Genomic DNA, 26,565 nt, shown 5'->3' with positions numbered 1-26,565 from the left:
AAGCAATGCACAGTATTAGAATAGATCAGGATCTATCATGCACTATCGCAAATAACAAACTAAAATTATTTATTTATTTATTTTATTTTACATCTGTTGACCAGGATTGTCCGACTGATCTGAAGAGCCCTTTTTCAGGGGAGGCCCGAGGAGAAAAGCTCCAACACATTATACAATTTTCATTATAAATTAGCATTAAACAGCAATGTTACAGGATTATTACAAGGCATTAAGTAGCAATAAAATGTTATACAGTGTCAATAATCAGGAGTATAGAATAACTATTTCAAGATGTATAAAAAGAAATATGTCATTAAGATGAATATAGTTTTTGGAGTAAGTGGTTACAAAATCCCAGTTTTATCATAATGTAGTTGCATGAATGCAAGACGATTACAATAGAATGTTTCTCTGAGACGATTTGCTTAATAGATTTTAGAAGACAGTAGAAAGAGTAGTCAAAGGAAGATTAGAGAGAGCTAGTGAGAAGAGTGAGTTAAGGGCAGAAAGTAGATTAAGGTATGGAAGTAGGGGATGTTTAAGGAGGGAGAGTGCAGTGGCAGGACCAGTGACTTATAAAGTGTTCTTTGGTGGCTGTCTTGAATTGTTTAAGATGTGCAAGGATCCTGATTTCTAGTGGGAGCCTATTCCAGGCAATAGTGGGGTGATAGCTGTACATGTTGTGTCCAAATTTAAACTTGGGTTTGTAGATTTGTAGTAGGTCTTGGTTAGAGCTTTGACAGGTCTGGAGGGAGAATAATGGGAGATGAGAGGGGATAGTGCTGGGCAGTAGGAAGGCTGGCATAGGACAGAATGGATGATCTGGAGCTGAGAGAGTAGAAGCTGGTGGGGTAATTCAAGCCAGTTTAGGTGTTTTAGAGGGAGAGAGACAGTGATGGGATTTGTAGGTTTGTTGGGCAGCAAATCTAGCTACCCTTTGGTAGGTAGATTCGAGTTTGGTCAGGAGTGCTGAGTTAAGATTTGTGAGAATTTGAGAATTGTACATTAGACTGGGTAGAAGGTAGGTGAGAGAGACTAATCTTGGCTTCAGAGGTAAGGAATTTCTTGTTATGGTAAAGGAGCCCTAGTTTTGAATGAGTCTTTTTGATACAGGTATTAACATGCAAGTCAAATTTAAGCTGATCGGTGATGGTTACGCCTAAGAGCTTAGTGCTGGATTCTACCTGAATTGGAGTGTTATTAAGGGACTGTATGGAGAAGGAGGGTTTAATATTGTTGAACTTTTTAGGTAGGAAGAGTAACAGCTTTGTTTTTTAGGGTTAAGGATGATCTGGTTGTTGAAGAGCCATGTTTCAACTAAGTTAAAAGATGCCTGAGTAGCTGAGAAGAGCTTAGAGGGAGAGTTGGCTGTGGTGGTGACTGTAGAGTCATCTGCGTATTGCACTACAGATGACTGAGGACAAGATGTATAGAGCTGATTAGTAAAGATATTAAAAAGTAAAGGCCCTAGGATAGACCCTTGAGGTACACCCATTTTTACAGGGACAGGAGGGGAGAGTGCAGAGAGCCATTTCACTGATTGAGGTCTATCAGTGAGGTAGCTTGAGAACCATGCAACAGTATCAGAGGAGAAGTTGAGGTTATGCAGTTTGTGCAGCAGAAGAGAGTGAGACAGGCGTCCAAGAATAGGCAAGAAATAACTTTATGGTAGTCCATGGCTATAGAGACAGTGTTGAGGAAGGATAATAGAGCTGTAGTGGTGCTATGTTTGGGTTTGAAGCCATGTTGAGTGGGTATAAGCAGATTTTCCTGTATTCGATACTGCATAACTTGTTTATGAATACATTTTTCTAGTACTTTAGAGAGAGGAGAGAGGATAGCGATAGGTCTAAAGTTGGAGATATCAGAGGAGTTACCTCCTTTGTGTATAGGTAGAGTGTAGCATTGTTTCCAGATGGAAGGGACTTTAGATTCAGAGATAGAGTCATTAATTAGGATAGGAGAGCAAGAGTCAGCCGCTAGTAGAAGAAAAGTGGAAGGAATATTGTCAGCTGATGCTGAGCATGGTTTTAATTTAGAGAGTGGAGTTTTGATGTAGCTAGTAGGTACAGGTTTGAGGGTGAAGGTATTTGAGGAGTTAGTATTAGGAGTAGGTTCAGAAAAGTTGGAGATGTTAGTAGCAGAGGAGTTTGGGTTAGGGTTCAGTAGCTTAGAGATTGAATCGATAAAATAAGTATTAAAGATAGTGGCAGTTTCTTCCAGATGTCTTGTCTGGGCATGGATTGGGGGAGCTAAGATTACCAGGATGTAATATTTGTTTAATAGAGTTCCAGATTTTTTTAGGATTAGATTTTAGGGCTGTGGGAGGTTTGTTATAGAAGTCCTTTTTATCTTTGTTTATGTGTTTTTTTGTCAGATTTCTGAGTTGTTTATATTTTTGCAAGTCTGCAGGAAGCTTAGTTTGTGACCATTTTTTCCATAATTGGTCTCTAGTTATCATACGGGTATGAGTGACTTTTGAAAGCCACAGAGATATGGTGGACTTAATTCAAACTTTGCAAGGGGAAGCAAGTGAGTCTAAGATGCTAAGGAAGGTGGAGTTGAAAGCTAGGACTGTTTCTTCTAGTGAGAGTTAGGTAAGGAATTTCCAGTTTAGAGAGGAGGGCATTAAAGATTTCTGGATGGAAGTTAGACAGTTTGTGACAAGTGATAGATCTATGAGGTTTTGAGAAGTGTGGAGAGAACCTAAGCACTTTTATAGGGGAGTGATCGCTCAGGGTGTTTTGTAGGATTTCAGGGTTATGATATTTGGAAGGATTAGATGCAACTACCCAGTCAATAAAAGTACTAGATGTGTGAGAATTGTTTGTATGAGTAGGTTGGGAGATTAGCTGTGTAAAGGCATATAAATTAATATGAGTATTAGAGTCGGGATTACTGAGAGTTAAACGGTTAATGCTGACATCCCTAAGGAGAACAGATTCATTGGGGATGTGTTGAGAAAAGTATGAAAGAATATTTTCGAGCAGAGGAATGTTGTCTCCTGGAGGAATATAGATGGCTGCTACTGTGATAGTGGTGTGGTCATTGATTTTAAGATTAGCTGTAAGTAGTTTAGCAGGAGGAAAGGATGGGATAGGTTTCATGATACTTGTAATGGTGAGGTGGTTGGAGTAGAAGATGGCTATGCCATGCCCTTTTTTGTTTTGGCGATCTATGAGGAGTATATTATAACCAGGGGGGAGAATGTCTTTATCAGAGGTTTGGGGTTTTAGTCAAGTCTCTGTTAGGGTGATGACATCAGGGATGTGGAAGGCTATCCAGGCATGGATTTCACTAACTTTGTTTAGAATACTATGGGCGTTCATAGAGTAAAAGGAAATATGTTTGTTTGGAGAGGATGAGTTTATTAAGTAGGGAGAGGTAGAGTGATGCATGGTGGGGTGATGGATGGCCCAGGATTTGGCTGTATGTCTTCTGATAGAAGCAGGGCTACATGAAGGTGGTAAACTAAAAATCTCAGCATAGTCAGAAAAACTTACAAGATACAGAAAAGAATATAAAGGAAAAGTACAAAATAAGCAATTTATTGATGAACCAAAAAAGTTTTATTGAGAATTGGGAATCAAGATAAAGGAATTGAAAGACAACCAAAAAAGAAGAAATAGATATATTTTGGAGAAGTATTTATTAAGATCCTGTGGAACATAACAAAAATCCTAAATGGTTAGAAGAAGAAAAACAAATAATAAGAAGTTTAAAGGTACAGGGTATGAAATGGGGTGAGGTAACAGCCAGAGCAATTGAAACAAAGTTAAGAAAACCTTTTAATTGGAAAACCCCAGGCCCAGATGCACTAGCTAACTTCTAGTTAAAAATATTATCATCTTTGCATGAAGATTTAGCAATGAGTGAGAACTATTTGTATGCGCACCATGAACAGACACCGGCCTGGCTAACAACAGGAAAAACAATGCTCCTATTTAAGAGTAAACCTGCAAGCTACCCTAAAAACTATACACCAATAGCTTTCCTTCCAACGACATATAAACTATACACTGGACCTCATGCCTACAGAGTTTATAATCATTTAGAAGAAAACTCAATTATGCCAATAAAAGGGCAATAAAAGAACGTCATATGGAATAAAGGATCATTTGTTGTTAGATAAAGTCATAGTGGAGAACTGTAAAAATGGGAAGGATCTAAGTATGGCATGGATTGACTACAAAAAAGAATTTGATAGTATCCCACATTTATGGATAAAAGATTGCTTAAAAATGTATAAGATACACCCTACACTGATCGACTATATTACAGTGAGTATGAAACAGTGGCAGACCATTTCACAATTAAACCATGATAAAGGAGAAATTATTATCCCATGCATAAAATTCAAAGGGGGATATGCCAGGGTGACTCTTTGTCACCGCTGCCGTTCTGTCTTGCCCTTAACCCATTAAGCTGCCTACTTACAGCTTAGGCCATGGCTATAATTTGACTCCCAGAAAACAACAAAGTGTAAAGACTTCTCATCTTCTCTTTGTCAATGATTTCAGACTGTATAGCTCATCAGACGAAGAACTGAAGCACAACTGCAAGTTATCAAAACTTTTTCAAATGATATAAGAATGTCATTTGGTCTTGATAAATGTGCAAAAGCAACCTTTAAAGCAGGAAAACTGCAGCACCAAGAAAACATCAGTTTGTGACAAGAATGTGATATAAAAGAGCAAGAGGGAGTGTATAAGTATTTGGGAATTGATAAAGGATCAACAATAAAACATGAACAAATGTGAATAAAATTTAGTAAGGAATACTTTAAATGTTTTAAATTAATCCTGAAACAGTGTTGACATCTAGGAACAAAATTCAAGCTATAAACCAATTTGCTCTTCCGGTCCGAACTTACAGTTTTTGTGTGATTGACTAACCCCAAAATGTGTTGGATAGATTAGACAGGAAAACAAGAACAATGCTTCATGCTCACCAAATGATTTACAAAACTCAGTGCATATCGAGATTATATATTCCCTGTTCCAAAGGAGGTACGGGTCTCCTTGAAACTGATTACATGTATAGATTTGCAATTGTTGGACTGCACACATCTGCTGACCTCACAAGACCCAAACATAGTGAAAGTTTTGAAACATGAGGAGAATAAATCTAAGATGATACCTCTGCTTAATCTTGCAGAAGCATATCAGCATCAAGCAGGAATGGAAATCAAACCAGAAGTAGATAAAAATCAGGCAGCAACTGAATGTGCCAAAAAACAAAAAAAAGAATATAAGGTGAATAACCAGATGAGAAGGCAAGAAATGTCAAAAATGCACAGATATTGTTGCAAGTATAGAAAACTCCTGTAACAACTTCATGTTGATCAGCATCGAACACAGGAATGGTTAAGGAGAAGCAAATTCAAACCAAGAGATGAAAGGTTAATTATGGTGGCCCAAGATAGTGGGCTACGTACACGTTGGTTTACAAAGTCCATTAAACATGTGGGAGAAACAGACAAATGTAGGTTTTGTGAAACAGAATTGGAAACAGTTGTATACCTTGTTTCTGGTTGTGACATACTAATGGCAGAAGGACTGTATACTGAAAGGCATAATAATGTGGCAAAACTGTTGCACTGGGGATTGTGCTACTGAAGTGACTGAAAAACATTGGAAACATGAGCCACAAAGCATCATAGAAAATGATAAAGTCAACATCACATGGGAGCACCCATTTCCAACAGTTCAAAAGATAGATGCTAGAAAACTGGATACAGTGGTCCATGAAAAGAAGACAAAAGTAGCATTGATCATTGAAATTGTCACACCCATTGACTACAGTGTCTTGCGTACAAGAGAAACACAAAGTCATAAAATATCAGGATTTGCAGGTAGAAATGAGAGCAATGTGAAAGAAAGATACCCAAACAGTTGCAGTAGTAGTAGGAACAATGGGTCTTATAAAAAATAATCTACAATCATATTTAGATATGTGACCAATACATGTAATTCCATACAAATTGCAGAAGAAGTCATTGCTGAGCACATTGTGGGTGTTGCAAAGAGCACTTCTGCCTGACATGAAAGACTGAAACAATACTAATTTCATGAACTTTAATTGTACTTTGACTTGGGGTTCTTTCTCGTCGTGGTATTAGAAACCAAAAAGACATGGAGAAATTTAAAAAATGTATGTTCATAGCTTCACTGGATAATCTGGACATATTCCTACATGAGGAGACACTCCTTGGCTCCTCAGGAAGTTTTCCTTATGACAGAAATCCTAGACATAAGCCAAAGAGCCCAATAGGGAGCCATGAACTGAATGCCAGATTCCATTATTCTGTGTTAGTGACCAGCCATGATCCATAATACTTGAAGTGATATGCAATGATGTCAATATGTTTGTCACTCCCCTTTTCAGAACTTGCTTAACTGTGTAGCTTCTGGTGTCCACTCTATCAGAGTTATACATGCAGTAGTTATTTTTTATTTATTTATTTATTTATTGACATTTGTTGACCGGGAAAGTCCACTGGGCTTAAGATCCATTTTCAGTGGAGGCCCAGGGAGAAAAGCTCCAAGTTATATGAAAATCATTACATGAATTTGTAAGGAAACAATTACTTATAAAGCAAGTGAAATAATACAGAAAACTATCTGAACAGCACATATGTTGTAAAAAGGCATACTACAGTAACAATGGAACATTAGCATGTAGGAAGATTATACAGTTAGAAATATTTAACAATACAGCTTAATTTTTTGGGGGGGGGGGTAGGAAAAGGGAAAGGTAAGTGTAGCATGAAGGTAGAATTAGTTAAATTTAAAGGCAGGATATATATAGTTAGAATCTTATAGCTAGGTGGTGGGAATATGTAGATTATAGGTGGGATGTATTTAATGGTAGTATTAAAAGTAGAAAGTGACAGAAGAGAAAATGTGTTAAGATAGTTGTATAGATGTGTGGAGTAGGATAATAAATATTAAGGATAACTCATATGGTATAACAGTATGACATATACACAAGTATATTTGCTATGTGAAACAGGTTTGCTAGATTAAGGAGGCTGTGGATATGTGTTTCATGTGCAGCTGGGGTTATCAGTGAGATGTTGTTTCAGTTTTTTTTTTAAAGAAGATAATGTTGTCTAATTCTGTAACTGATGACAGGAGGGCATTCCACAGCTTAGTTATCCCCAAACCTTTCCCTTGGATAGGAGAATTAGCCACTGATCACTTCATCCTATCCTCTGGACAGCGCTAAAGATCTTCCCTGAGTCCTTTCAAGTGCTTGGGTCATCACTGACTCAGACACCCTGGAGTTTTCGATGTTCTGCAGTACATTTTAGAGGCTTTTTCTAAATTTTAATCCAAGTATGGTACCCTACTTCAGCTGCAGTGATTATCTTCTTCTTCAGAAAATAACAAAATAAGGCTTTGTTCCATGATGTCCTGCAATATTGTCTGAATGCTACTCAGTACACCAATGCCTTGATATCAACATTGGAGATCTAGCTGTCGAAAGTTGGATAAGGCTGTGTTCCAGGCTCCTGTGGTGCTGTTTCATTGTTACTCATTACACCTGTGCCCTAGTTTCAACATCAGGGCGCCTGCTACTAAGACATTGATAGGGGGGACTTCCAGGCTGTCCTGCAGCGCTGTTTTCATGCTACACAAAACATGACTGACCCCATCAAAACATTAGTGAGTCAGCTGCTGAGATTAGGATAACTGATCTCCCGTAATCCAAGTGTTGTTCCCCAAGATACAGCGCTAGGAGGATAATATCATGTTTTGCTTGTTTGACAGCTGATCTGCTGGTAATCCATGCATTGTTCCCCAAGATACAGCGCTAGGAGGATAATATTATTTTTTGCTTGTTTGACAGCTGATCTGCTGGTAATCCATGTGTTGTTCCCTAAGATACAGCGCTAGGAGGATAATATTATTTTTTGCTTGTTTGACAGCTGATCTGCTGGTAATCCATGTGTTGTTCCCCAAGATACAGCGCTAGGAGGATAATATTATTTTTTGCTTGTTTGACAGCTGATCTGCTGGTAATCCATGTGTTGTTCCCTAAGATACAGCGCTAGGAGGATAATATTATTTTTTGCTTGTTTGACAGCTGATCTGCTGGTAATCCATGTGTTGTTCCCCAAGATACAGCGCTAGGAGGATAATATTATTTTTTGCTTGTTTGACAGCTGATCTGCTGGTAATCCATGTGTTGTTCCCCAAGATACAGCGCTAGGAGGATAATATTATTTTTTGCTTGTTTGACAGCTGATCTGCTGGTAATCCATGTGTTGTTCCCTAAGATACAGCGCTAGGAGGATAATATTATTTTTTGCTTGTTTGACAGCTGATCTGCTGGTAATCCATGTGTTGTTCCCCAAGATACAGCGCTAGGAGGATAATATTATTTTTTGCTTGTTTGACAGCTGATCTGCTGGTAATCCATGTGTTGTTCCCTAAGGTACCCAAGGTTCCCTGGGAGGAGGATGCTGTTCTGTTTGAGTAGACAAACTCTACTGCTTAGTTACAGTTCTTACCTGACTAATCTACCTGCAGTCTTAGCTTGCTGCATCACCAGGTGATATCTGATATTATGACTCCTATTTAGCTCCTTCCCTCCTTTTTACAGTTAACGCACCTGTGTAAGTGCAGTTTTAAAATGCAAGTTTTGCAATGACATATTTTCTTTCTACTGCTGAATAGCCTGTATTAGTAGTGAGTAGCGGAGTCAGTGTGTGTGTGCGCGCGCGTGTGTGTGTGTGCGTGTGTGCGTGTGCACGTGTGTGTGTGTGTGTGTGTGTGTGTGTGTGTGTGTGTGTGTGTGCGCACGCGTGTTTGCGTGTGTGTGTGTGTGTGCGTGCGTGCGTGCGCGTGTGCCCATGTGTGTGCGTGTGTGCGCGTGTGCACACGCACGCGTGTGCGTGTGTGTGTGTGTGTGTGTGTGTGTGTGTGTGTGTGGTAGTTTGTTATCTGCTGCTGATCACTGGCTAGGATTACATCTGTTGTATCACTGTAATTTCATTTTATTACCACTGTTTGCCTTGAGGGTATAATTAGACAATGTGTTTTTCCATTCTCTGTCCTACTCTGCACAGGGACATTATGCGGTGAAACCACCTAGTCGATAGCTGATTTGTGGTCTCACTCCTACAGTGTTCAGGAGAGTTTCTACTGGTACAGCTGTATGAATTAATACATTAGTCTGTTTTTTATATAATGTGTACCTGCATGGCTACTGCCTGATACCTTTCAGTTTGCCGTATCTCATTTGAAGTTTTGAATGTATACATTTAATTATGCTCCAATACTGGCAAACCTGCTCTGCTTTATGTAGTTGCGTGCCATATAGGAAAATGTATTGCTGAAGCCCTGCTTAACTTTCTTGACTGTGTATTTAGTTGAACTTTGTACAAAAGTGAAACATTATTGTTTTGTAATTTTATTGATTAACGTCATGTAGGTCTAAAACATCTAATTCTGACCACTTGCTGTAAAAGGTACACTACGCTCTGTCCATTATTATATAACAGTTTATTATAAACAACTTTTTTGAAATTACTGTTTTATAATTTGCCAAAATTAGAAAGAAGCATTGAAAAATGTTTGTTCTTAAAATAAAGGAAACATCATGCTTCGTATATGTACTGGTTTGTAATTTTTCTGTCAGATGACCAAAGATAGTGGCCCATAATGTATGCATTTAAATTAAATGCTTAATTGCAAGTGTGTACAAATTCAAAAAAAGCAAAGCAAATAAACACTATATGATTAAAAATAAATACAGTTTCTTTAGAACTGCTGTAGTGTACTAAACTAGATTGAACAACTGAACCAAAACATGAGTCAAAAAATGAGGTCACTTGAAATTCAGCATTCCAAAACTACTATAGATATTTCTGCCAGGCTGACAGTAAACCCTCTGAAGCCTGAATCAGGGACAGTTGCTTACAAAGGACTAGGGCAAGATAAATTAAAGAAATCCTACACTGATGTTGTTAGACAACTTTTTGGACAGCCAGCAACCCTGTACCTGCTGAGTTGTCATGCAGGGACATCGGTTTCCAGCAGCTTTTTCATTTAAGTAGGACCCTGAAAATGCAGGACACAGAAGATAAGGATAAAAATCTCAAGTACAAATCTGGATGCTGTTGGTAACCAGTACAGGTCACACAGCTCAGGTATGATATGACATATTTTACAGATTGTGGTCAACAGCCCTGCAGTGGAATTCTGCCCCTACTCTGGGTGGGCCAAGTTGCTGTCTGAAAACCCTAGGTAGAGATCATTACAGTGACAACAATATGGAGTTTATTGCTATCCCTAGATCTGATGATTATATATAGTAGTTAATCTGAGCAAAATTCTTCAACTGGAAGTAATATGTCTTAAAGATAGCTGACACCTGGTGTCTAAGTATTCGTATGTCATCAATAATGCCCAGATCACAAATGTGATACAACTTCCAGATGATTTTGACCATATAACATCAGTGATTAGAGAAAAGGAAGGCTACATGGGCAGACAGTAGCCTAAACCATTTCACTGCCTAAGTCTCATCTGGGTTGATTTTCAATTAGACATCATCCAGTTCAGGGATTAAAATATCAGTTATATTTTCTTAAGAAATGGAAAGGTAAATCTGAATATTATTAGTATAAGATTGACAGAACATAACTGTCTTCAAAGTTACCTTCCTAAGGGCCAACATATAGCAGAGAAGAATTATGCCTGGGGTACATCACACTTACGTGGATAGGAACCAGGGGGACTTTATCTCTAACAGCAAATGCTGAATGTGACTAGACATCTTAGACATAACCCAGTCCAAGATGGTACTGGGGGATCACTGTGCACCTGCAATCAGCACAGCATTATGTACAGGGTCAAACACTACAGCCCTATCAAGAAATGACCAAATTAAATATTGCCTTGGTCTCCCACAATCAGGAGAACATTTATCACTTAAGTGAATGTAATCTCCATGCTCAGCATAGATCTAAAACCAAAGTGACACAGATATAATAAATCACTGAACATCAGATAAGAACATGGTTGCATGCAGACCACCTTCTTACTTTAGTAGTGAAGGAAAGATTAGAGATAGGGTAATGATTGTCTTATACACTCACATCCAGAGATGGCTGTTTGAGAAACAGTGTAACTGAAGCATCCTTAAAAGGTATTCATTAAATTTAGCAGGAGTTCCATGGCAAGGTAACAAGTTTCACCATCTACCTAAGTATTAACATCCCTCAAATTCTACCCTCCCAAATAAAGTTATGAACTAAGTTGGCAAGGAGCTCTGGAACCTCTTGCAGAAAAGCACCAAGAAAACCTAACAGGCAGTACACAAGAAGAACTTTGCAATTCAAACCTCTCCAAAGGACAAATTTGAAGGAGTTGGCCCCTCCAGCATTGAACTTGATTCAGCACTCCAGGCCAGAATGAAAACAAACTGTCACTCCACCAGCCTAGTGATCAAGCATGGAATGTAAATCATCTGAAAAACAGCAAAAAGCAAAAATGTAAATAAGTTCCTGAATTCCCCTCAACCAAGTATCAGTATCAGATGCTAAGCTGCCTGTATGGAGCAAACCAGATATAATATCTGTTATATTCCTAATAGATCCCTATTTACATAAAGTGGCTCCAGAATATTTTGGGGGTTAGGGTCTGCTCATCAGTCAGTTTTATCAATTCTGTACCTGTAGTACTGGCACAAGACAGGGAGAACCCCAGACATCATGCCATTTCAGCCTTGTGGGGTGCCATAATCCCCTACCAGAGCAAGTGAGAAGTAGTTTTCTTCTAGCCATAGCTTTATTGTCCCTCATTACCCCAGTCTCTTACATTTAGAAGAAAGCAGCGAATTGAGAGAGACAAAGAGACAGAGAGGTGAAGAGACAAAGAGATGAAAGGCCACTGGAAAGGTTCTTGTACAAAACAGCCTAATCTCCAGCAAGACTAGCGTCCACATAATAGGCCATTGCTCAAAGGTCAAAAGAAAGGTTTGTATCATGACTGCTAATGAAATTATAAAATGAAAGAAAATAATTTAATAAGTATACCAATGCCCATACGTTATGTATTTATTTAAGTTTGTTAACCAGGGTAGTGCAGTGATATCTGTGGGCGAATTACAGTCACAGCTCAGGTTTAAAAATCACAGAGTTCACAAGACGTAGAAGCACAAGTTACCTACAAAAGTAGATGCACATGAGTTACAAAGAGCTTACAGACTCAGTCAGCTGAGTACAAACAGCTACAGATGCATCCAACCTTGCATTTAGTTTGGGTTGGAGAAGCCATTTGTTCACTGAGAGATGATCGTTTTTTTAGATGAGATTGAATCTGTGAGTGGGAGTGTCTGGATCTGAAGAAGACCATGTCATCAGCATATTAAATGATTGGAATGTGAGAATCATCACTAGGGAATTCATTACTGAAAATGGAGAAGAGAAGGTGCATCAGAATAAAGCCCTGAGGGACTTCTTGAAGTAGTGGGGCTATGTCTGAAAAGGAGTTTCCTATTTTCACTTCATGTCTGTTTGAAAGAAAGTCATTGAGCCAAAGCAGGGCATCTTCACTATTCCCGATTTCAATTAATTTATCAAGAAGTAGTGACTGGTCTATGAGATAAAAAGCCTTTGAGAGGTTAATTTAGATTGCTCCTAAAGCATTACCTTTGTCTATATTGCACATGACTTCATCTGGCAGGGGGTGCATAGGGCTGCCCTAGTGCTCTGACTACCTCGAACCCATGTTGTTGTTGTTTTTTTTTTTTTTCTGAGAGCAACTGGTATTGTTGGATATAAGAGGAAATTTGAGTGCAGGTTATTTTTTCAACAATTTTACCTAGGATGAGAAGTATAGAGATGTGAAATGGGATAGATTTTCTAGTTCTGGTTGTTTGGCAGAGGTTTTACTAAAGCTGCTTTTGATGTCTTTGGCATTGTACTGTTAATCAGACAGAGGCTCTAAGTATCTGAGTGGAATGGTTTACATCCAGTGACTACATTTACCTCATTCCAGGGTAAGAGACTGGCATAATGGTTAAGGTGTGTACCTTACTGACACAATGTGCAGGGTTTGAGTCTTGTATTGGGTAATTGGCTAGGCTTAAAATGGCTCACAAGGGCAGTTATCTTAGGACTAATCTATGAAACAAAGCAAACAAATCTTTATAGAGATGAATGACCTAGCAAAACGGTTTGTTGGAGCCTGGCGGAGCATCTGCTGGGAGTTGGTCAGGCTGCAAGTCTACATCTTTTTTATTATTTATTTAAAGCAGAACGAAGGAAAGAATGTAAGAATAGGAATAGAAAAGGTGGCTGAGGAATTGGTGAAGGGAAAGGTAGAAGTGACATTGAGGAGGTTGAAGAATCTGCTACTGAAGTCTGAATCAGTGAGCTTAGTGTTGGAGCATGGTATGAAGTTAGCAGTAGTAACTACGTAACATTTACATCCAGTGAATAAATTTATCTCATTCCAAAAATGTTTTGGTTTGTGGAGAAGGGGAGTTGACTGTTTTTTTCTAAGTTATCTTTCTGTCTCTGTACTCTCTGTTCCAGAGTGTGGTAAATTCTAAGTTTGATTCTCGGGAGCGGTTTTAACTACGGAGATACTATGCTTCCTATCTAAGATGTAGGACACATTTACATTCTTTGCTCAGCATGATGATCTTGCTGGCCCAGGGATGCCGTTTTATTGGGGAAACATTTTTTTTTTTGTTCTAGGAGCAGGAGAAGACTTTGAGTTAACATGGAGGCAGATTCATTTGGGTCTTGAATGTTGAGTTCTGCTTGGGTCTATTCTGGCTCCCTGCTCCTTGATATATGTCTCATTGACATAAAAGCTGATATCAAAGGATTATGGATAAACAAGACTGGTGATGACTGGAAAATTATGCAATCACATTCTGATGCTTACATTCACTACCAAAGCCTAGCCCGAACTAATGCTTGGTGTATTAATCATGGGTTTACCCTCAACACCAACAAACGCAATATAGTTTCCTTGGTAAACTTAATATCACTACTACTTATCATATAGATAACTTTCCACTTAAAGCTCACAGAGCCTTCAGGAGCAGATACATATTTGGTAACAGACTTCCTTTCCCTGCGTCATCACTGTGATAGAAAACCACGCACAACTTAACCTTCATGGTATCTTCTTTTTTTTTTCATTTTTCAAATACATTTGAATGAATTCCATAGTATTTATACACAACATCTTAAATAACTATGCACACTATTTGCATTAGCCTGACACTACAACAGATCTTAATGTATACAGTTACTTTATAAGTATGTCCAACCCGTTATCAGAGTGTCTGATAAAATGTATAGTGTCAATCAACGATAAGACTTTTCTCCAAGGGTTGTTGATAAATGGCTTTGGATAAATACTTAGTTCTTTAATTTTAATTTCCAATAATGCTGTGGTCTTCAGTAGGCCGTAGAAGTCTTCCAAAGTTGGTATTGTGTTTGCATTCCATCTTCTTGTTATACACTTCCTTGAAATTGCAAGTATAGTCCATACTAGATACATGTTTGCCCTATTCAAATGAGGTCCTTCATTCACATTTAATAATACAAGAGCTTTAGTTAAATAAAATGATTCATTAAATAAAGCTTGTAGAAAGTTATTAATACCATTCCAAAATGGCTTCATTTTAACACAATCAAAGAAAATGTGGTTGCAATCTGCATTGTGTACTTGCTCACATCTCCAACATATTCCTTCTATGGAAAAACTAATTTTAATGATTCTGTCTGAGGATAAGAATGCTCTGTGTAAGCATTTCCAATTGAAAACCAATTTAAAACTTTCCAGTATTGTGTAAAGAATGTATATTTTATTGATAATAAGATATTTGTTTTAATATATTCAGTTAACTGGATTGAGTGTCCTTTTGTTATATATTTCCAATATGAGGTTTTGGGTATTGTTTTATAGTTTATCAATATTTTGTAAAATTTTGAAATACTGTTTCTCATGTCAAAGTCATTATATATGATTTCATATATGTATTTCATAAATTTAGGTATTTCTTTAACATGGTATCTTCTCAATGTCCAAAGAGATTATATTTCCATTTTGTTTGTCCCTTATCAGGCCCATTACTGAACATAATACACCCTTCAGCATGTACTCCACGAAGCACTTAAAATGGCTTAACAATCCGCAATATTTCTGCATCAAGAAAATCTCGGGAATCAGTGCCCTTAGCTACTTAGCCTTCCATACTGTGAATGACCCAGCACTCTGAACTGCTTCACCTAAATAGAACAAGTGGTAAAGCATATGCCAGCTGAAGCAACTATTGTCAAACCTAGCTTGTGTTTGGTCTCAGAGGAGGGTCTATATTAGAACACCGAACTTTCAAAATTTTGAGTGTTCGAATATTGAACCCTATTAATTGAAAATTTAAAACATCGAACATACAGAACAGCAAATTTTTTCCTAGGGAAAAAAATTTGCTTTTGCAAAACACATACAAACAACACAAGCACACCAAACAAACAGCAATCTACACACATACACCTAAACTCTTACACCTAATCCTACACTAAACTATACATACACCACTAACTATCCACGTACCTTAACCCAAACCCTAACCCTACGGTCCGTCACTATCGCACAGTCACCTCACCCGTGCCCTAACCCTAACTCATCTACCCCGCCCTAACCCTCAAGTCCACACAATCACACACTTACCTGACCCGCGTCCTAATCCTAACTCATCTAACCCGCCCTAACCCTCACGTCCACACAATTGCACACTTACCTGAACCCGACCCACAACTTTCCACCACAGCACTGAAAATACTGAAGCAACAGAAACGGACAACCAAATTCTTTCCTAGGAAAAAATTTGGTTTTCTGTTTCTTCAATATTTTCAGCGTTCACTGAAAATGGGTCGATATTAGAACACTCGAAATTTTGAAAGTTCGGTGTTCTAATATAGACTCTCGGAGGAGTGACAATAAATATTGGATTGTTATTTTCTACAGTTTTGAGTGCTGGATAACATATCTGATGTTTCAAAATGTGAATAAGACAAGCGTAATTACTTCAGAGCAAATCTAAAATAATAGCATTACAAAAAAAATTTGGAGGGGGAACCCCCCTGCATCCTTGCTTCTTGTGCTACTTATAAAGGCCAATGCCAGGATCGCGCTACAAAGGGGAAAGAGCTAATTACCAGACCTTGGTGTGCCACAATCTCTCAACCAAATACCATCAAAATCCAAAGGAAAAATACTTTTCCAACTATTTTGCTAGTATTTAAACCACTCTAACTTTTAGCACTTTGAGCAATTGATAGGAATACACATACACACACACACACACACACACACACACACACACACACACACACATCTAGATGGGTCTGCCTTATAAAATCAAATCCCCAGAACATTGAATCACATTTCATCGAGACAAATGCTTCGAAATTGCAGAACAGCGAAACTCCACATCATCAAACCACACTTCCTCAAATACTTGCCTGGACTAAAACACAAAACTATACGAACTCCACCTATAACATACCCACCCCCTCAGAACACCAGAAACCTACATCAGCCAATCCTACATTTTTGCAGGGGGGTGTGTGTTCCCTGCACCCCCCACACCTCCTGCAAGTTAAATATCCCAACTCAGAGATCACACTACATTGTAGACAAGGGCACACAACCACAGCATGCCCACATCTACCAGAGACCCGCCCAGTGACCTATACATGTACAGCATCTCCATTCTGTTCATTACTGTTGCTATGGAGAAGCAGGAAGTACCTTCATTTCGATTACATGAGGTTTGACGATGTGGAGTTTCTGTGTTCTGCAACTTTGATGCATTCGTCTCAATGAAATGTGATTCATCGTTCTGAGGATTCGATTTTATAAGGTAGACCCATCTATATATAGCTCTATATATATATATATATATATAGAGAGAGAGAGAGACAGAGATAGGTATACATACTTCTGTATCCACTGATGTTCTACATCAAATAACAACCAATGATTTTTTAGATGCAGGACCACTTCCCACTTTTGGTATGGCAGCTCCTCACCAAGTAAGAACCGCTTCTTCTTCATTGGCAGAACCACGTCTCTCCTCTTGTCCTATAGCAGTTCTTTCTTCAGGCACACCTTCCTCCATATCTTCGAAGATGTCTTCACAGTCAGATATATGTGATTGAACTGTCGCTTTTCCTGTCCCTATCTGCAGGGACTCTGATAAAATTAAGACCGTTTTACTCAATAATTGGGACATTCTGACAAACAGTCAGGAGGTTGCTAATAAACTGGGTGATGCACCTGTTTTTTTATATAAAAGAACTAAATCACTTAGGGCTTCTTTTGAAAACAGGGACAATCCTTTTTTACCTAATGCCTCAGTTTTGAATGCTTCTGTAATAGGAATGTTCCCTTGAGGTTCATGTGTTACATGTCCATATATTCATACAGGTAGTTCATATGTATTCAAACATAATAATTTTAAAATTACATTTAATGGCCACTATGATTGTAAATCTGAATGTGTGGTATATGCCAGTGTGTGTAATTTGTGCCCATCGTTTTATATTGGCAAAACCTTGAGAAAATTGTCTTTGAGGATTAAAGAACATTTGGGGCATCAGAAAGAAGGACATCAGGAATGCTTTGGCCAAACAGTTTGTCATGTACAGACTTTAATTGTTTTACTTTTTTAATTTTACAAAGAATTGAAGCTTTTATGGGTGATACTAACACACTACTTGAAGTAAAGGAGTTGTTGTGGCAACTCAGATTCAGTGCAGATGCTCCGCCAGGCTTGAATGAGAATCTGAATGTTAAGTGTGTTCTTAGATGGCAACACTAGTTTTACAGTTAGCACAATTTTAATGATTGACATTTTCACTGTGACATCTGGAAAGAGGAAGGAGGACAAGGAGACCTGGTGGTGGAATGAAGAAGTACAGGAGAGTATACAGAGAAAGAGGTTGGTGAAGAAGAAGTGGGATTGTCAGAGAGATGAAGAAAGTAGACAAGAGTATAAGGAGATGAGGTGCATGGCAAAGAGAGAGGAGGCGAAGGCTATGGATAAGGCGTATGAAGAGTTGTATAAAAGGTTGGACACTAAGGAGGGAGAAAAGGACCTGTACCGATTGGCTAGGCAGAGGGACCGAGCTAGTAAAGATATGCAGCAGGTAAGGGTGATAAAGGATAATGAGGGAAACATACTCACAAGAGAGGAGAGTGTGTTGAGGAGATGGAAAGAGTACTTTGAGGGGCTGATGAATGAAGAGAATGAGAGGGAGAGAAGGTTGGATGATGTGCGGACAGTGAATCATGAAGTGCAGTGGATTAGCAAGGAGGAAGTAAGGATAGCTATGAAGAGAATGAAGAACAAAAAAGGCTGTTGGTCCAGATGACATACCTGTGGAAGCATGGAGGTCTTTAGGTGAAATGGCAGTGGAGTTTTTAACCAGATTGTTTAATGAAATCTTGGAAAGTGAGAGGATGCCCGAGGAATGGAGAAAAAGTGTTTTGGTACCGATTTTTAAGAATAAGGGTGATGTGCAGAGCTGTAGTAACTACAGAGAGATTAAATTGATCAGCCACAGCGTGAAGTTATGGGAAAGAATAGTGGAAGCTAGGTTAAGAAGGGAGGTGATGATTACTGATCAGCAGTATGGTTTCATGCCAGGAAAGAGCACTACAGATGCAATGTTTGCTTTGAGAGTGTTGATGGAGAAGTACAGAGAAGGTCAGAAGGAGTTGCATTGTGTCTTTGTGGATTTAGAGAAAGCATATGACAGGGTGCCTAGGGAGGAGTTGTGGTATTGTATGAGGAAGTCGGGAGTGTCAGAGAAGTATGTAAGAGTGGTACAGGATATGTACGAGGGTAGTGTGACAGTGGTGAGGTCTGCGCTGGGAGTGATGGATGCGTTTAAGGTGGAGGTGATATTACATCAAGGATCAGATCTGAGCCCTTTTTTATTTGCAGTGGTGATGGACAGGTTGACAGATGAGTTCAGACAGGAGTCCCCATGGACTATGATGTTTGCAGATGACATTGTGATCTGTAGTGAGAGTAGGGAACAGGTGGAGGAGACCTTGGAGAGGTGGAGATATGCCCTAGAGAGAAGAGGAATGAAGGTCAGCAGGACAAAGACAGAATATATGTGTGTGAATGAGAGGGAGGATAGAGGAATGGTGAGGATGCAGGGAGTAGAGGTGGCGAAGGTGGATGAGTTTAAATACTTGGGATCAACAGTTGAGAGTAATGGTGAGTGTGGAAGAGAGGTGAAGAAGAGAGTACAGGCAGGATGGAGTGGGTGGAGAAGAGTGTCAGGAGTGATTTGTGACAGACGAGTACCTGTAAGAGTGAAAGGGAAGGTCTACAAGAGGGTAGTGAGACCAGCTATGTTATATGGGTTGGAAACAGTGGCATTGACAAAAAGGCAGGAGTCAGAGCTTGATGTGGCAGAGTTGAAGATGTTAAGATTTGCACTGGGTGTGACGAGGATGGACAGGATCAGGAATAAGTATATTAGAGGGTCAGCCCAGGTTGGAAGGTTTGGAGACAAAGCCAGAGAGGCAAGATTATGTTGGTTTGGACATGTGCTGAGGAGGGATGCAGAGTATATTGGGAAAAAGATGCTAAGCATGAAGCTGCCAGGTAACAGGAAAAGAGGAAGGCCCAAGATAAGGTTTATGGATGTGGTGAGAGGACATGCGGGTGGCTGGTGCGACAGAGCAAGATGCAGAGGACAGGAAGAAATGGAAATAGTTGATCTGCTGTGGTGACCCCTAACGGAAGCAGCCGAAAAAAGAAGAAGACATTTTCACTGTCTATTCACATAGGTTTTCTTTTCTGTGAGTTAAATATATTCTTTTGACTACTGATTGGCACGTGATGTATATTACTGTACTCCTACTGGACAGATTTGTTTGTCAACACCCAGTATTAGATACTTATTGTGGTTTTCACATACATTTGTCATTTTGAAAAAGTTCTTGTCACAGAATAAAAGAACAAAAGCTAATTCCACTTGCTCCTTCATTTCTTTCGTTTTAAGAAGTTTTTGAAGTATATGTTTATATATTCTTCCAGTTTAAAATCTGACAGTTTTAGTGTGTTTATATATATATATATATATATATATATATAGACATATATATATATATATATATATATATATATATATATATATATATATATATATATATATATATATATATATGTATATAAATGGGTCCACTTTTAAATCCCAAAATACCAAAATCTCAAGTGTTGAGATACCTAACCCAAAACATCGAGATTTCAGTATCTCAAAATTTAAAACATTAACACAGCTAAAATAAAGTGTCTGCGGGGGGGGGCAAGCCCCCCTGCACCCCTCACACCACCCCTACTTAAATATAGCAACTCCGAGATCGCTCTATAGTAAAGAGAATGTTAATGCTCCTGTTGCAAGTACCGTTCTCTTCACTGTAGTGTGATCTCAGAGTTGGTATATTTAAGTAGGGGGGTGTGGGAGGTGCAGGGGGGCTTGCCCCCTGCAAACATTTTATCTTAGTTAATTTGTTTTTGTTTTTTTTTCCACTTTTAAATTTCGAGATACCGAAATCTCGATGTTTTGAGTTCGGTATCTCAAAACTCGAGATTTTGGTATTTCAGGATTTAAAAGATAGATATAGATTAGATATAGATAGATACAGATATAAGTATATGATATGAGAGAGGAATGTTTGCATGCAGTTTTATGTCCTGATTCAACAGACCTATAAAATTACCTCAGCCTGGACATCATGGTTATATGCATGGGAGAATTATTTGGGGACTGTATGCAAAATGCATTGGTTTTACTGCTGTTTCAAGAAAGCTGTATTTATTAAACATGCATCTGGGTTTTACAGTGATTTGATTGCAAATTCTTCATAGGCTGGTCTTGAGGAAGACAGTTAGCAGTAAACAAGTGCCAAGGCTATGAGAAATGTGAATTGCACAATGATTAAGAAAGCAAAGGTAGACATAAAGAAAAAAATAATAAAATAAAATAAGGGTCTTTAGATATAATAGCCTGTTCATTCTTCTAGCTGGAGAAAAATAATAGTACAGAAAGATTTGTACCGTTAGGCTGAAATAGTGACTAATAAGTTAAAAAATATTGTATAAGAAAACAAATATATAGTTGGTGTCTTGAAGGAGGAGAGAGCTGAGGACAGTGTTGGTACACTCTCTTTTATGAGAGAAGAATATCCTGCCAAGCATGGGTTGCATATCTGCATTGTTAAAAAGATACATGTTTAAAAGAAACCATCTAATCAGAGCATCCACATAGTATCATATAGATAATTGCTGAAAGTGTTAGCAAAGTCTGGCTTTCCAATTTAATCAATTTTTGCATCCTGGAACAGTGTGAGGATGGTCCTAATGTTATTTTAATTATGTTAATAAAAACATAATTGGAAAGTGATTAATGAATTGCAAAACACCACTGCTTTTAGTTAATAACATGATTCATTCATTATTTTGCATGACAATTTGTTGACACAGAATCTGTAGCACCATTGTATCACAGAATTTCCTGAATGTTTCTGGTAGTACTGGTGAAGTCAGAGTAAAATATAAAGCAGGGGTGTGTGTGGCATAGCTTCATAGATAGAGAGAGTGGAAGCAATACATTGTATGGATTTGGTATATTTGTGTTTGCTGTGATAGTGTGTATGTTTCTTTTGATGTGGGAAGGTTACATGTGTGAAGTAGGTTGAATATGTTTTCAACTGTCTGACAGCTAGTGCAGAGGATTAAGGGTATAAACTGTTAACAAGTTACTTTTTGTAGCCAGGGTTTGATTCCCTTTACCTCTATTTGCCTAATATGTGACTCTGAATGAGTCATTTAGCCACATAGTACTCCTGGGCTCATTCTGAAAAAGACTTATGTGGATCAGTACCCTAGTCTGGTTAACAAAACCAAACAAGCAAACTGCTGAATATTCAATCAATTAATTCTATAAATCTGAAAACACTTAGCTTGATTTCTTTTGACTTACAACTTTAGCTGCTTCTTTCTTCAGCAGATCCATTTTCAGGTTGATGTGTGCAATAAATGATGGTTCAGTGAATTGTCACTCAAAATAATGTGTTACAGCTCTAATAGACTAATGAGTTCATTTATCTCACAGATGGGAACAAGATCAATGAACAGCTCAGTGCCTTTGGTGTTTGGAGTATTCCTTTTGTAAGCAGAGCTCTTATTTATTTAAAACCAAATAACTGTTTTGCATCTGCACTTACAAGCACAGCTAAATTTGACTTTCAGTCAAAACAAAGAACTCATCAAAGTAATATTAGGCTGCTAAAACTGTGTAATAAATCAGACAGCATCTTAACAAAAATGTAATAAAATATGCAGAACTATAGAAAGTAACATATGCGGTGATGACTATGTATTCCAGCCTAATATTTTAATACCTTTAATTTACTTAATATAATGCATTTTAAAGGCCCATTTGCACTACATATTTTTACTGTTGTTGTAAATGTTAGGTGGTCTGTTTCCTTTTGGTTACATTTTAATTTCATCTTTACTGTTATTGCAAATGATAGGTGTTATATCTATTGCCTTTTTGGTTACATTTTGATGTAACCTTTGCTGGTTATGTTTCTAATTAAGCCAAACTGGACAGCACATATAAATTAAGGAATCAAAAAAGGAATATTAGCTAACTAGCAAAATACAGCTGGTAATTAAAAAAAAAAGGTGATATTGTAAACGTAACTAAGATATTTATGCATGAGCAGAAATGACAATATTTTGGTGTATAATTGGGTATATTACACATATTTCTGGTTTCCAATATTATTTGTTGAATTAGATCATTCAGCATTTTAACATCAGGAATTAATGACTTGGGCTGAGTAATTTAAATCATATTTTCCTAAAAATTTGCAGGCTTCTTAATATGCGGCATCTGCAGCATGAGCACATCCGTTCATTTATGTCTTGTTACAAATCCTGGAAAAAAAAGAGGCCACACCTGTTATTAACACATGCAGAAGGGAGATAACTTCAACTGTAATACTGATAGAGACATAGCCTATAAACAGATTTTCCATCTATCAGGACATTTGCAAGGTACTGTAAAGTTGAATGAATAGCAAACTAAAAATCATCTCAGTATACTGCACAGCTAAACAAACAGCACATAGAAACAACACAGGGCAGTGCACAGCTAAACAAACAGCACATAGAAACAACACAGGGCAGTGCACAGCTAAACAAACAGCACATAGAAACAACACAGGGCAGTGCACAGCTAAGCAAACACCACATAGAAACAACACAGGGCAGTGTACAGCTAAACAAACAGCACATAGAAACAACACAGGGCAGTGCACAGCTAAGCAAACACCACATAAAAACAACACAGGGCAGTGCACAGCTAAACAAACAGCACATAGAAACAACACAGGGCAGTGCACAGCTAAACAAACAGCACATAGAAACAACACAGGGCAGTGCACAGCTAAAGAAACAGCACACAGGAACAACACAGGGCACTGCCCAGTTAAATGAGCAGCATAGAGAGCAACAGATCAGGCACTGCACAGCTAAACAAACAGCACACAGGAACAGCACAGGGCACTGCCCAGCTGAATGTGCAGCATAGAGAGCAACAGATCAGGCACTGCACAGCTAAACAAACAGCACACAGGAACAACACAGGGCACTGCCCAGTTAAATGATCAGCATAGAGAGCAACAGATCAGGCACTGCACAGCTAAATAAACAGCACACAGGAACAGCACAGGGCACTGCTCAGCTGAATGTTCAGCATAGAGAGCAACAGATCAGGCACTGCACAGCTAAACAAACAGCACACAGGAACAACACAGGGCACTGCCCAGCTGAATGTTCAGCATAGAGAGCAACAGATCAGGCACTGCGCAGCTAAACAAACAGCACACAGGAACAACACAGGGCACTGCCCAGCTGAATGTGTAGTATAGTAAGCAACAGATCAGGCACTACACAACTAAATAAACAGCACACAGGAACAACACAGGGCACTGCCCAGCTGAATGTGTAGTATAGAAAGCAACACTGCACAACTAAATAAACAGCACACAGGAACAACACAGGCCACTGCCCAGCTGAATGTGTACTATAGAAAGCAACAGATCAGGCACTGCACAGCTAAATTCTCAAGTAAAAAAGTAGAAGGAATCCGAGAAGACAAAGCTGTAGCACAATTCTTTTAATTAAAACAAACCTTGACAACAAATGGTGAGTGCTTTCGCACTGAAGTGCTTCTTCAGACAAATAACATCACAGCAAAACACATTTATATAGTAAAACCGCAGTCATCAATTATTAAAATGAGCAATTATCACTTAACTAAATTCCTTGATTTTAGAATGGGTATTAAAGAAACCCTGTCATTGAGGCCAGGTTTCCTTTCAGCACCAAACCTCAAAATCTGCTGAAGTTTTCTCTGTTCAGTATAATTTTTTAAATCACCACCTCTGGGATTGTTAAATACTATCTCCATTACATTAAAAACAAAACTATGTTGCAAATCAGATTCTAACACGTTTAGCTAAAGCATTTGTAGCATCACACTTTTTTATGGCATAAAGGTGCTCACGAATCCTCTCCAAGAGCATTCTATTAGTTTTCCTTATATAGTAACTGTTGCAATCTTTGCAGGTAGCTAAATAAACCAGGTTTTTGGTCTTACAATTAGCATTAACTTTAATGAAAAAAGTTTGTCCAGAGACAGAGTGTATAAATTCATTAGTACCATCTATATGAACACAATATCTACAGCTGCCACAGGGACGAGTCCCTGTAAAAGACTGTGATTGGGGGAACTTATTGTAACTGTCTCTATAACAGAGGCGTCGTTTCAAAGATGTTTTATTTTTATAACTAATAAGGGGTTTCTCACCTATCAAGTCTCTAATACAAGAGTCTGAGGTTAGAATGCCCCAATTAGAATAGATGACATCATTGACCTACTTAATGTCACTAGCAAATGACAGGGTCAGGAGAATACGTCCACATCTCTGTGGACATGGTCGCCTATAAAAATAGTCACATCTTCAGAAAAGTATGGCTTAGCCCTCCCATTCCTAAGATTCATGACTTCTTTTGTCATTGTGTCCACTTCAGTATTACTATAGCCTCTGCTCAGGAGCTCATTCGAAAGTGTTCCCAAATCTGCTAGAAAACCTTCTTCAGTATTATTCAGTCTTGACATCCTCATCCCTTGTCCCTTCAAAACATTCCTGTACACATGTGTTGGATACATGCTATTACGCTGTAATAATGTGTTCTGTCTACAAGATTTTCTAAAGAGCCTAGTTGTAAAATTACCTGTGGCTTCCTTATTAATCTTAACATCCAAGAAAACTACTTCTTCCAAGGATACAGAAGAAGTGAACCTTAGAAAGGAGGTGGTACTATTCAAATAATCAAATAACTCATTCAACTGTTGGTTGTCACCCTTCCAAAAAAGGATGACATCATCAACAAACCTTCTGTAAAATATAACTGAAGTATTGTAATGAGTACCAAAAACATAGTGTTCTTCCCAATGAGCCAATACCATATTGGCGTAGCTATTAGCACATGACGTGCCCATAGCTACGCCCTTTTTCTGTAATTAATATGTATTCTGGAACATAAACACATTATTTTCAAGAATAACTTCCAAAAACAAACACAAAAGATCAATGTCTTTCAACTCATAACCAGTGTGTTTTAACAAGTATTGTTTAACCATAATGATGCCATCAGTATTAGGGTTGCAGGTAAACTGGGATTCAACATCTAAGGTCACTAGCAGACATTGAGAGGCAACCTCTCTATTATCATGTACGAAAGCATACAATTCTTTTAATAATTGCCTTGTGTCATTCAGCACTGTTTTAGCTTTCAAAAGTACTGGTCAAAGTTGTTTATCAACATATATAGAAAATGGTTCAGTCAACCATTTCATTCCTGACACTATAGGTCTAAAAGGAGGTTTTGATATGTCTTTATGGATTTTAGGGAGTCCTCGAAAAACTGGAACAACTGGATGTTCCACATTAAGATATTGTGACAGGCTATCAGTAATAAGAAAATTCTGTACACAATCACGTACAGTAAAAAATATTCTTCATTGCAAGTCCCAAATTAAATCTTGTTCAACCTTTAAATAGACATTGTCATCAGATAACATTTCCATCAATGAGTTAACATAAAACGCTCGCTATAAAATAACAATCGCTCCCCCCTTGTCTGCCATTTTAATGGTAATATTGACAGCATCCTGTAAAGTTTTCAAAGCTTTCCATTCTGACTTGCTCAAATTGTAAAACACATGTCCCCTGTTACTAGTCAAATCTACAACACCCTTATTGCTAAACAATTTAAATAAATCCTACTCACACTTGTTAATAAAACCTTCAAGAACTGCATTAAGCAGAGGTTGAAAAACACTTTGCTTTTTGAAAGGTAATGACATAGAAGGTTCAGAAGCACTATCACAAAAATACATCTTAAGTGCTACATTTCTGGCAA

The sequence above is a fragment of the Protopterus annectens genome, chromosome 8.part1, assembly GCF_019279795.1.
Source record: "Protopterus annectens isolate FY-2018-M chromosome 8.part1, PAN1.0, whole genome shotgun sequence".
Classification (NCBI taxonomy): Eukaryota; Metazoa; Chordata; order Ceratodontiformes; family Protopteridae; genus Protopterus; species Protopterus annectens.
The sequence above is the reverse complement of the archived record's forward strand: the minus strand, read 5'-3'. Positions refer to the sequence as shown.